A 13771-nucleotide genomic window follows, 5' to 3' on the forward strand; every position below is an offset into this window, starting at 1 on the left:
GTGATTTCTTTATATGTACATCTTTAAGACAATAAAACTTTAATTCAAACATCACTGAATCTTGTAGCTATCCTGAAGAGCAGCCTAATATTTGAGTTGTACATGTAGATTCATAATTTTCCTTTTCTGGATAGTCTGAGCTAGTGCACTTTATAATTCAAATTAAGCTTTTTTTCTTTCAAATATGAGTTTCTAACCTGCTCCATAAATATAAGTCATGGTCCATAAAACTTTTGAAGGCCATACACAAGTAGCTACAGTGCTGAGCACAGCTTGCCAGTTATGACAACTGTCTGACTTTATCTGACTTGTGCTGGGACTGAGGTGTTGAAGCCGCTGCTCTGGGATGGGTACCCACACCTGGCCAAAATGCAGCGTTGTGGGGTGTGACAAGGAGAGCGCATCCATGGGACAGGGTGACCTGTGTGTTGTAATCCCTGCCCTGATGAACAATGTTCAGGGATTTCCATGGAACAGACGTGCTGAACAAAGGAGGTACCATGTTCTGGTAAACGTCATGAAAATAAATTTTTGTCCTTGTTAGAAAATGTTCCATCTTCCTATTTCCAGAGGAAACACATTTGTCCTTTAATGGTCCCTGTGCTACTACTAACAATTTCTCATTCACAAAAATAACGCTCTAACAATAGAAATCAAGTTGGTTCCTTCCAATTAGTTAAAGGCAAGTAGCAAATCCAGTAGTTAAAATAAGGCATTCATCTATTAAATTTGGAGAGCTTACATAAATGCATTTTAGGCTGAAAAGAAAATGAAGGAATTTTGGTTTTAAAGTGATTTTTAAAAAAAAAAAAAACAACTTTCTATGTGTTATATTAACCAAAACACATTTGTTATGCCTTGTTACATGTAGCCATCCTTTTGATCTGGGTAGACATCAAGCTTCCTTGTATCGTAAGTATTGTTTTAAAAGCCATTTGCCAACTGCAGTTTGTCATATTTCCAGGTAATACCAGTGTCAGTATAGTTAGTTACACAAGTTGATTTGATTTTTGCATATGTTGTGTTGGAATTCTTTTGTGAAGTTTGAGTATTGGGGTAGTGAGCACAGCACTTACCTTCTCTAAATATTTGACCAAATTCTCTCATATTTATTCTGCCTGTAGTATACAATTTAAATTTCAATAAAAATGTTACTTAATAAAGTTGTATGGTTTTTTGTCCTTGTCTATCTGCACACACTTTTTTTTTTTCCAAGACAGCTTTACCAAGTGTCTCCTGAAAACTCTCAGGGCAACCGTGGCACTTGGTCAACGTATCACAGACAACACATATAGTAGCCAGGTGGTGAGACTGCTGAGACACACACCTTGTACATTGTATTTACATAGACATATTAACAACTTCCTGTATAAGAAATACTTTAAAACTGACGTAATGCTATCATGTGGGAATGTGTAACTTTTAATTATCCACCCGTAAGACAGTCTGCAGGCTATGTCATTGTTCCTTTCATTGACTAAACTGTCTAGGGGATACTGTCATTTTACCTAGAAGCTGGGCTTCCACTGTCAAGCAGTTATCTCTCCTGAAGCAGAACTATTTTGGATGCCAAGCTATGGAGAATGCTACATGGCACCTGATATACAAATGCCATTTCTAAAATTGGCTGCTACGGCTGCTAGAGCTCATAATTGGTACATATTTAATGTGAATGTAGCTGAGAAACTATGAAAGCAGAGGCCAAAGTACCGGTGTTGGAGTTGCTCTTCAGTGTAAGGGGTGAAAGCCAGGGAAGGAACAGCATATTCAGGTTTGTAATTTAGTGTGATAAAAACAAATCAGTACCTATTGAACATGAAGTGGAATTTGGGTTTTATGCAGTCTTTTGTAACCTAGAATATTTTACAAAAATGAGATACCACAAAAAGGATGGGCTTAAGTTATTAAAACACATACAAAATAGCAGGAAAATTTCATGATAAGAAGGAAATAATTTCTAAGGAAAGTCACAGGAGGTTGTTACAGTTATGGGACTGATAGACAGACTTGATAATAGTCTAAAATTATGCACTAATCTGTAGAATGAACCAAATAATCTTTCCTAGCTTGGCTTTTATGATTCATATTTGACCTGGACGTACTGTCATGTATTACTTAACATGATGGGTGTTAGTCAATCAAACAGTCATGATCTTGTTGAAATGGTTGGATATGGTAGCTACCTTTCATTTAGGCTAAGCAGGTTAATGCTCCTTTGGTTAGTGAAACATGGAAAAATGGTTGTCCCAGAGCTAACCACTGTGGTCAGTGACTCGGAGGTACAACCCAGAGCAGTTTAATGTGATCCACGTGAGAGGGAAAGCAGCACAAAAACCGTGGGAACTGGCTTGCACCAGGAGGTGCTAGTCTGTTAGGATCCCAGTAGGAAAGGCACTCTGCCTCTGCAAGTATCATTTAAATGGCTTTTTATTAGAGCCAGAAAGAGAGGGTAGCCTAGGTAATCCTACAGCCTTAGAATTGCTGGGAACCCTCAGTTGTGCAGCATCAAACAGGTGGAGCACACTCTGCAGACTCCATCCATACAAAATGGTTTCCTGTTTCAGTCATTATAGGATTTTCTAAAATAAAACAATTCTACCCATAATTTCTCCAGCCAAACAGAACAGGTGTTCACATGGGAACATCTTGCTGCTCTTTAAGATAAAGGCAAGGCCACGCAGGTGGTGTTATCGCTGGTACCAAGTGGGAGCTGCCTGGAGACTCCCGTTCCAATGAGCCACAACATCTCCCCTGCAGCCAAAGGACAGCACAGCCCAGGTCTGAAGGCACAGGCTGCCTTGATGTCGTGTGGGTCACCAGCTCTTCCACCTACAGTGGTCTCCTGGCCAGGACCATTGCAGGAGCCCAAGAGAAGAGGTGGCCATGAGACACGACTGCCAGGACAAAAATCTAAAATGCAATCAGAAAAGCTGGTGTACATGGACAGACAGTCTGGAAAGAAACCTGGAACTTGTGAGCAAAGTAGATGTCTTCTGCTGGTGCTCCATTCTGTTTTCAAAAGTGGAGCAGAATTGGGCTATCGGTTGTAAATCCTGGAACAGCATTAGAAAGGATCAATTTCTACTCTTAATAACCGAAAACCTGAAAAATTCTTGATAGCTTGGATCATAACAGTAGTAAGAATTCTGGTAGTTTTTTTAAACTGTGTAATAGAGAGTCACGCCTATGATGCTTCTACAGGAGCACATTTTGTGTCAGCCATCCAAGTCTCCATGTTACCCACGCTGAAGTCACCTGCAAGGGCTTTCATTGACCTTAATGGTGCTAGGTCAGGATTCATCCAACAGAAAATGCTTAGATGCTAAAATGATGGGGTTTATACAGACATACAGAAAATGTCACTTCTAGCTATGTATTTATGACATTTTAATTAATTCATTCATTATTGTAGTTTCTGAACTGGCATCTTCATATGTCTTCTATGCTTCATTAAGCATTTATTTTTTTGGAGGGGGAGGAACTTCAGTTTGCTAAAATGACTGAGTAAGATGCCAATAAGCATGAACTAAATCCTTTGATTATTTTAACTACTATCCCCTGAATGGACAGAATACAAAATTCTATTCCTGGAATTCTTTTGCATCTACATTAAAAACCCTATTGTTATTTTTAAATGCCTGTTACAACTTTTAATTTGATCTCATGAAAGGCCCATTGTCTAAACTTTGTACAAAATCCCACATGCAATACTTTTGAGCATACTCAAAACATTATATTCTTTTGAAGCTATTGTGAAGGTCAAACCAAAATATTGTTTTTGAGATGCGTTGGTACGTCAGGAAGGCTGGGCTTGACAACAGGGATCAGTGGGGGCCGGCGAAAATGCTTCTGAAGTTAAATTAAGCAAAATTCCGCTTAGCAGAACATGTTGTTCCGAACAACTGGAGTCGTCCACTGGCAAGTGACGAAAAGTGTTTCTTTCTACAACCAAACCCCACGTGCTGCGGAGCACCCGGGTTTCACCGGCGTCGCTTCTCGGCCCGTTCCCCGCTGCGCGTCGCGCTCCGGCGGGCCGGGCCGGGCCCAGCCCCCGCGGCCGCGGCGGAGGAAGCGCCTTGTACCCGCGGCTCGGCCCCAGCCGCCCGGCCGGACGTTTTTGGTGCGTTGTGCAAGTTTCCAGTCATGCCGAGCATTCTTAGGAAGATCGGGCGATAAGGGGAGGAAATGACGGAGAGTCGACGGAGAGTCACCTCAGAGCCACCCAGCCGCCGCTGCCGTGGCCGCAGCGCCGACGCTTCCAGCCGGGCCCCCGCCGGCCGTTAACGGCCCGTTTCCCTGGCGGGGCTGGCCCAGTGCTACCGGCCAGGCTCCCCAGCGCGCCGTGCCGCTCGGGGTAGGGGCACAGCTGAGGTGCCGGGCTAGCGGGCATGCGAGTGCCCCGGGCAGGCTAGTGTCCCGGGCAGGCTCAGAGGGGGGCGGCCGGCGCCCCGCCCCGCCCGCCCATCTCCTCAGGGCTCGCCCCGCCCCTCGCCCGCTCCAGCGCTGCGGGCCGGGCCGGAAGTGAGCGCACGGCGGCGGCGGTGAAGCGGCGGGAGGGGAGGGGGCTGCCCGGACTGGCGCGCGTTCCCGCGGCGGGAGCAGGAGGCACGGAGGGAAATGGCCGTTGCCGCGGGCCGGCGGCGCTGCGAGGTAGGTGCCGGGAACCCGCCGCGGGGTGTCGGGGCGAGGTTGGGGCTCCGCTCCCTCCCACTCTCCCGTCCCTACCTCCCTCCCTGCCGGTGTCCTTTTGCCGCCCCCCTTTCTCCCGCTTCGCCCTCTCCTCCCTCAGGGGTCGCGGTGCCGCGCTGCAACTCTCGGCCTCCGGGCGCTGCCGGCTCGGCCTCGGCGCCGTTCCGGGCCCGGGAGCGGCCGGTGTACTCTGCGCTGCCGGGGCGGCACCTGCGAGCGGTGGGGCCCGGGGCTCGGGCAGCGGGGCCGGGGGCAGCGCCGCCCGATGGGCTCGTCCCCGCCGCCTCGTCTGTGTCCGGGCTGGTGCGAGGCGGAGGCGCTGCCTGCCCCGAGAACCGCATCAGCGAACTGCGGTGTCTGCCGCGGTGGAGGGGGCCGTTTGGACACGGAGCCATCCGAGTCGTCCCGAGAAGCCGCTTGTCCTTCGCAGCACCCCCGGTTCTGGAGGAGCTTTGTGTACCTGAGGGTGAAGTCTCGGGGCGGCGGGTCGTGAGCAGGAGGCACTTCGGAAGGCTTTAGGGAGCCCGAGTGCTCGCCATGTGTAGGGGGAACCTTAACAGCCGCCGCAGACCCACTGGGTTTACATTCCCTTTTTATTCACCTTCTCGTTGGCTTTTTGAGTGGGTTAACTAACCTCGGGTCACAGCGTTACTGTGGTTCCACAGAAGTTGGCTGTTGACAAAGCTGATTCTCACAGAGCTCTGCTGTTTCCTCCGAGAGGTTTTCGGTTATTCGTAGTTCCACATGGAAGCCTGTAACTGGCTTACTGCTCACAAGTTGACCGAGTTTATTATTCTGCATCAACGCAATTAAAAAAGGTATACCGGCATCTTCGTTAGCACTAGTGACCTCTCAGTAAAGCTACGCTGCTCTTACAGAAAGAGAACGTGGTAGTAAAATGCACTCAAAGAGCTTGGAAGAAAAGAAACATTCTGATGTTCTTCCTCATCATTGTATTACTTATTGAAAATGTGTTCCTAGAGCATTGTGCAGTTGAGCTGATTTGGGATAGGGGAGAGATGCAGAGTTTTTAAATAACAGTCTTGTGTGTTTAATGCAAATATTTTTCTGAAGGGAACTGAAAAATCAAGAAAAAAATAAGTGTGATGTTGGTAAAAGATGTTGTGCAACACTACTTACAGTATAAACTGTGTTCAGGAGTAGTAGTGGTGGATGATTTATGAAGAATCCAAAGGGGAAGTAGAAGTGGGGTGGAGGGAGTGAAATCTGACAGATGAAAGTATTTTGCTAGTTGGATTTGTTAGCTTTGGAGGTGGTTGTGTCCCTCATTCTGCCAACAGTGGGAGTGGGCCTGCAAAAAACTTTGGGAGGACAAGAAGTTGCTTAAATTTGCATCATTTACTGCATTTGGTGGCAGGAATGGGGCTACAATGCACACTAGGTTAATTTTTTTTAACTGAAAGCGAGTTGATATTAAAGTAAAGAATAAATGGACAATAAAAGAAAGTTGAATAATACTTGAGGTTAAATGGCCTTTTGTTGAGGAAAAAATAATAAACTCTTTAGAATTCCATCTTCTTAAATGTTGCGCTGTATTTGAACAGTCACATAAGTATGCTTTTTTATAAAAGTACATCAGAGGTCTCAAGAAAGATTTAAAATTCCAGTTGATTTAAAAAATAGATTTGTCCTACTTAATTACAATATAATGGTAATCCTGATTTATGAACTTGATGTTCCTCTTTCCTTTTGGAGTATTACTGTAATCATTAAGGACTCAAACATAAAGGTTCGTCAGTATAGATGATCAGTGTATATAAACATAAAATGATTATTTTGTTATTTTTATCTTTATTGAGTAGCTCTCTGTATACCACCAAAGAAAACCGAATGCTCTAAGTGGAAAATTATGCATTTCAAAATGTCAAGTAAAAAAAGCTTTCTGAATTTGTGTTCCTCTGCTTCTAACTTCTCAAACCAAGTTAACTTGAAATGGCTGATATTTCTTATCCAATGCTGCTATTGTATCTGCTACCTAGGTGAAGAAAATTGAATTAAAATATTGCTTAGAAAACCGAATATTCTGAGGTGATGGTTTGTTTTGTTTTGGGTTTTTTTGTTGTGTTAGGCTGTTGTGAGACTAAAGCCAGACCAGTATGGAGCTATCAAGAAAAAGGAATGCTAGGTTAGAGCAGGATTGCGCATTGTTTGTCTTTAAGCTCCTGAATAGTCTTCAGGCTATCTTAATGGAAGCTTTAAAAATTGTAATTAACATTGGTAGGTGGGACAGTATAAGCATAATGCTAATGACTAGAATTTATAAAGTATAGCATGTGTTTTAAGGTTAGCTGTAATGACATTCACATAATGATCTTCCTTTTTTTATTTTAGAAGTATTGCCTTTCAGTGTCTGCAGTTAGAGCAGAAATTACTGTGGTATTTATTTTTAGGACAGTACAACAAACTTAAGAGTATAGCACAAATGTAAATTGTTTGCTTTGTGGAAGTGCAAACTGTAAACATTCTTCTATTTTAAGTAGAAGATGTGGATGTGTAACTACTTACCAGAACCAGAGTTCAGTTTTTATCAGCATGACATCAGTCATCTAATACAGTATTCATCCAGGCCCTTTGTACATGAGAAGGTTGCTGTGATGTCAGTTTTTGCAGAAGAATGCAGAAGCTGTTTCCAGACTGGACAAGTGAGTGAAGGAGGAAATGTTTCAAAGTGTGCCACTAATGATAAATCTCACTTAATCTACAATACATTTAGAATAAAATGTTTTCCTCAAAGCTCTCACACACAAAAAAAAGTTAGGAGAAATGTTACTTTGATCTATACCCTAGTAGAAATGCAACCTGAAATTACTTCCCTCGAGTCAGTTTGGTTTGTTCCAAGTGGTGGTCACTTCAGAGTGCTTCCATTGAGGAAACTGAAGTACAGAGAGAAGGTATGTCTGCTTATTTCATTAAAGTTGTAATTTTCAGGTGTGTGGCATCAAAATTATAAACAAAACATCACTTACAAAAGAACAACCATAATTGAAACCTTACAGTATGTGGTATATGAGGACCTCACGTTTTTTGCGTTAACAGAATGTCACTAGTTCAGATCTCGAGGTTGTTCACCACATGATGACCTAGATTAAATAATTTGGTCCATATAGAGCTGGAAGCTCGTAGGTTTCATTGTTGTAGTTGATGTTAATAGTTATGGGATGTACACTGAGAACAGATCATGAGTAACTGATATGGTCTTCTACTTGGATAGTAGTCACAGCAGAAAGGCAGAGGGTGGTGACAGTCCTGAGTTACAGGGTGAGTGCTGAAAGTTTCCATGAGTTCAGCATGCAGCTGGACAAATTCCTGGAGGGAAAAATCCATCAGAAGTCTTAATATTAGAGAAGTTACCTCAAGATTCAGGAAGTCCTTGAGTGGCAAATTAGTGAAGACTAGGGGAGTATTTTGAGGAAGTGTCATTGCATAATTGCCTTGGTTTAATCTTTTTCCATTTGCATTTCTGCAACCACCCGTAGAGACAAGTTAAGGATTCATCTGAACCTTTGGTCTGAGTGTAGCCATGCTGTTCAGTTTTCTACCAGTGTAGCGTTTTTAAAAGTAATAATTGAATCAATATATCTAATAAACATTTAGCATGTTCTAATGCATGAAACAAACAGGTATATGTGAACACTGCATTTGTTCTGTTAATAATCAACAATTCTCCGTACTACTTTTATAAACACAAGGTTTGTGACTGAGAAGCATCTGCTGGTTATGATTGAAACTGTGCAAGTTTCCTGCCTGAGGGGAAACTCGTCTGCTGAACCAAGTGGTAGAAATAATTTGGCTACTGCAGCAGAATTGCATTTGGTTAGCCTGGTAGGTTGATACTAATACACTGATACGGAGTTAAATCTGGAACAGAGCCGTGGTGGTGTGGTTTTGTCTCCTTGCTCTACTATTAGTTTTGATTATGTTTTGTTGAAGGTTGTAGACTGTGTGGTGCTGCACAGGGAATAGAATAAGATCTTTGTGCGGGAGGGTTGTTTTCATCTCCCACTGGATGCTGCATCATGAACTTCCTGTGTTTTACCATCTTTAGAATGCTTTGTGACATTAGGAGAATGTTTGCAGGGCTTGCTTCAGGTGTGTAACTTAAGAAAATCTGGGTTTTTACAGTGGCCCTCTGTGTTGTAGAATGTTATAAATCTGTGGAAGGTGTTTGGGCATCTCTGTTTGGGTAATTAAAGCAGATAGCACAAATGTTCCTGTCCTCTTTTCTCTCTCCTCCCCACCCTCTACATACTTCCTGTATTTTTTATTGAATTGGCCATGTAGGTTAAAATGTCTACTTAGTGCCACTGCTGTTTGGATTAGTGGAAGTTCCAGTATGAATAGATGCTCCAGGTAATTTGTGACACTCTACTGTGATCAGGCCTGCACTGTATGAATAACTAAAACTTTGTCTGCGATGTTGCTGCCTGGATAAAACCCTGAGCACCCTTGTCACCTTCTCATAGCTGACCCTGCTTTGAGCAGGTGGTGGAATTAGACACCCCCTCAAGCCCCTTCCAGTCTTAATTGTTCTGTGAAAGTGGTATTTCAGAGTAAAATTATTTTGCAGATCACAAATTACCGCACAAATTATTCAGCTGGGGAATCAGAATATTTGGAGCAATGGAATTACTTAAAAATTTTAAAAAGCCCACCCAAAACAGTAGATTATAGTGATTTTGTGTAGAATGTTCTGTATTGCCTGAATGTTTTCAAGTACCCTTTGAATAGGATGACTGGTGGAAATGAGTGTGAATCGTAAGGGTGACATGGAGAAAAACACAAATTTAGAGGTGGTTGAAAAGCATGAGAACCAGTAAAAAGTTTATAAAAGTAAACTTCTGAAACAGAGGAGTAGATATGAAGGCATTATTCTGTAAGGAGAAACATTGCAACAGAACTGAAATTCTTAGCCTTTGTCAAACAATGATGCTAATAGACTTGGCTGTAAGGCATGGAAAAAAAAACAAAACAAAACCTTGGCTAAGTGCTTCAGAATGAAACAGCCTGGGATGCCATCAGTTTCATTATTGCTTTTTCTGGTATGTGCATCCAGAAAGTACTGGGCAGGGGCAGAATTGCAGGTGTGGTGTTAGAGAGCTGAGGACAAAATAGGGAGAAATACAGAGATAAAAAGTTGATGAGTAGTTCTACAGCAGATGAAAACTATGTGAAGTTTCCTGTTGGTTTGTGTCTTCAACTGATTTGCTTTAAGGACTTTTTACCGTAATTCAAGCTTTTATGAAGATTATCCTGATAATAAATCTATGGTGTCCAATAGTAAGAGCTCACGCTAGTGCTGCTAGCTGTGGCACCCAGTGTTCTTGGTGGTGTCAGGTTGCTTGTTTTTATGGAACTTATATGGAATTATTTTTAAGACCCCTATATCTTCGACAGACTTAAATGAAATGGTGATTGTGTTTAAAATTTGATGGGAGGAGTGTAACAGCACAAATATGCTGAAGAAGCTTGCAAATGTACTGTGCCAAATCTGCATGTAGCCACATCCACTGGTGGAATGGCTTGCAGTGGCTAATGGTGCAAGCCACTGGTTCAAGAAGGGGAAGAGCATTTTGTGGCAATGTACAGTACCTGTAGGTGCCTATAGCTGCCTACACTGAGATTTGGGTGGAACATCATCACGGATGCTTACACCTTTTGTCTCTCTTGCAACACTGATCAAAACATCAAGTTTCTACAGTTGCAAAGTATTCCATATCTAGTAAGTCTCCTGCACAGTGTCATGGATAAAAATTGATTTAAGTAGAAGAGTTCAGAAGTGGTTTTATAAACATCAAAAGAGCCAAGGCTGGATTTTTCAAGGGATTTGTTGCCAATATTGAAAGGCCTTAAAGCCTTCCTGGGGGCTTCCTGCTCTAGCACTATTAATACCCTATTCTTTCCTAGCTGTCAAGATCAGACATTTTATGATAAAATGGTACTTTTTAGATGTAAATGAATTTTCAAAGTACAGCTGCTTAGGTATTTACAAGCTGAATGATTTGAGCAAAACAGAAATGAGTACTGGTTCAGAGTTTGTGCCCAATTACAATTGTACCTGTGTTTAAGGTAGTGAAATTGTCTTGGAAGATTCTGTAAATATGACCTGGAACAAAATGGATTCAGTCTTTTGATTACCTGTATTAATCTCATCTGCAAGGGGATGCTTTCTAATTTTGCTAAATTGACTAGATTGAAGAATCAACCAAGTTCTTAGTGGAAAGACAGCATGATAAAACGACATGCCTGAAACACTAGCCTTTCCAGACTACTTATGTACACATTATTGAAAAAAACCTTCTGATTTAAACTTAACAGTATTTTAGAAAATGTTAGACTTAGTCATGACATGACTTTGTGAAGCATCTGTTCAGTTGTTTCTCAGTTTCTAGCAATCTGGATGTATCTGGCAGAGAGGGCTTTTGAACATCAAAGTTCTAATGGTTTTTTTTCTTGCTAATGAGTTTTCCTGCTGTGGCAAATGTCTTGCTATGAATTCCTTTCCAGATAATTACTACTTTCCATACTGTATTACTGCTGTCTTATTGTACTAAGTTTTCCTTGTTATCCCAGAAAACAGCTACCATCTCTGGTATGCAGTCAAGATTTGTTAATCCTTAAGTTAGCTATGGTTCAATGTTATGTATATAACATTGTATATATTTTTTAATGGCAAAATAACCACAGTTATTGTGAAAATTACACTTGTTCTGAGGAAGCTCTGGCTGCTGTATGTCAGGCATTACTTCATGAGGAATGCAGGAAATGGTCTAACTTATTATTGCTTCTGTATTTAGTGTTTGGACTCTAGGGAATTAATGTACTCTGATTTGTGATAACTATTTAGTATTTCTTAAGAATGAATTACCAAGTACTATGTTCTGCCCTTGTTTAGCACTAGAACAAATTATAAATAGAATATTAAAAGCCTTGGGTTTTTTTGGAAAGAAAATTGTTGTGCAACTCATCTTAAGTAGAGAGCAATGTTAACATGTACATGAGCAGATGGTACGATTACCTCTGCTTAAAGTAAAAGGATTTATCTCCAATAAAGTCATCCCTTGCTTATTAAGATAGATAACTAATATAGATTTTTGGGAGTCTTTGTCCTGGTAGAAATGTAATATCCTGTATTGATTCTCCTGACGTTTCTTACCAAGCACTTACAAATTCCTCATTCAAAAAAAACCCCCAAACAAACAAAAAAACCCCATGTAGTTCAATTTTATGTATTAATATTCGTTAGATTAGTTTGTTTTCCCCATTCCACGTAGAGCCTTTGGTCTGAAGATGGTCAGACATCTTGCAGTTTCTTGGTTCTTTATAATAATAAAGTTTTATTGCTGCATTTTTTTTAAAGCGCATTTCACTTCTTTGAAATAGTAAATAATGAGCAATACTCAAAATTACATAGCAATACACAGGCACTTGACCGATCAAGTTAACTGTAGACTCTAAACACACTCATGCAAAATTACCATTGAGGAAGTTTTGATCTTGGGGCCACCCTGCTGGTTTGGAGCTGGAGAAGGTCTGCAGACCTGTGTCTGATCACATGTGACTGAATACATAAAGAAAATATTGCTTAAAGTTAAGTAAGTCACACCACAAGAGACAGATCACCTTTTGTCAAGGCTGTAGATAAATCGCGTGGTTGAGATTTGTGGGCAATATCGGTATTGCTAGGGCGGTGTAAATCTGGCGACTTTATACAAAGCATGAATGTGGCCATTTAATTTCAAATTTAGCGGAGAAATAGGTGGTGTAGGAAATTGTCTTATCACTTTCATATTTCTGTTACAATCCCTTCAGCTGCTTCAAGTTTTCCTTTTTTTTTTTTTTTGAGAAAATGAGAGAATTTAACCTGTTCTGTAAGTGTTTGGAAAGAGTTGTGTTCTTGAAGGTGAACAGATAGACAGTTGAAAACTGATTATTACTGTTACTTAAAATAGTGGTCAGCAGTTGAGATGAGAACAATCCTGACTCTTTAAGGATTATTTCTGGGTCTTCCAATGACTTCCAGTTGTTGCAAACTTCTCATGGATTTCTATGGTGTGGTCAGTAGTGACTCAGGTATCTGTTTTTTCTGATTTCTGGGACTTTATATGTGTATATATATATATATATATATATGCTTCTGAGTGTTTGAGAGGAGTTCCAAATGGAATTTCCCCTTATCTTTGTAGATGTTGGAGAAGTATAAATTCTGCTTGCTGTATGCCCTTGAAAGTACATGGCTACAAAATCAGAAGTTCAAAGTGAAGCTGAATTTCTTATGTGAAATTACTGACACAGTGTAGTTACCATTTAAAAGAAGGCCAATCTTTATTTTAATCATGCTTATACCTAGGGAGCTTTTCTTCTGATGTTTTATCATGTGAATTTACTGCTTAAAACTCACGTGCAGGGTGAAGTTTGGGTAAAATTATTGCAATTTTATCATATTTTTGACCAGTTTTTCACTCCAAACTGTTTGAAAACTGCAGTCTGCTTATACAGTTTTGACGGAAATTTATACACTGATTTGGTTTTAGAAGTTTCCCAAGAACAGGACTTGCATACAGTGTATGTATTAAGTATGCATTAAGTGTATGTATGCTGATGAGACTGTCTTGCAAAAATAAAATTAAACTTCTCAGATAAACCCTAATAATAATATTATTCTGTCTTGAATACTAGAAGCCAGTGGATTTATTAGTGCAAGTGTGCAAATCATACACTGACAGAAATGTAGCACTGTAATGTAAAATTGTAAAATAAGCAATTATTGAGCAATTCGGATTCTCTAGACGTTAAAAACAAATGTGCTGTAGTAGCTGTGCACCATTTTTTTGAGCATGAAGGAATGTAGGTTTATCTGAAGTTGTGACTTTGTGGAACAGAGACTTCTTGTGAGTAGGAGACTGCTTGGCGAGTACGGAGATCAAAGCTGTCAATGTCGGCAGAAAAATAAGGCTTCCTGCTTCTTTAAGGAGCCAGGGTTGTTATTATATATCTAGCTACTTGGAAGACTTCGTGAGTCAAGGTGTTCTTGCATCTGAAAATTTGACATAGCAATTTTAAC

At 41.0% G+C, this 13771-nt stretch overlaps 1 protein-coding gene across 4 annotated transcripts in view; it reads left to right on the forward strand.

Annotated features, from left to right (window-relative positions):
* Positions 1-13771, forward strand: part of PIK3C2A (phosphatidylinositol-4-phosphate 3-kinase catalytic subunit type 2 alpha) — a 72546-nt gene that overhangs the window by 16159 nt on the left and 42616 nt on the right. For 2 of the 4 annotated variants that reach the window (XM_065066094.1, XM_065066096.1), the window contains exon 1: positions 4512-4650. The exons of the other annotated variants lie outside the window; for them this stretch is intronic. The gene's annotated coding sequence lies outside the window, so the exon portion shown is untranslated. Of the gene's footprint in view, positions 1-4511; positions 4651-13771 lie in introns of those variants that run through there. 4 annotated transcript variants of the gene reach the window in all.

Source organism: Columba livia, chromosome 5, assembly GCF_036013475.1.
Source record: "Columba livia isolate bColLiv1 breed racing homer chromosome 5, bColLiv1.pat.W.v2, whole genome shotgun sequence".
Lineage (NCBI taxonomy): Eukaryota > Metazoa > Chordata > Aves > Columbiformes > Columbidae > Columba > Columba livia.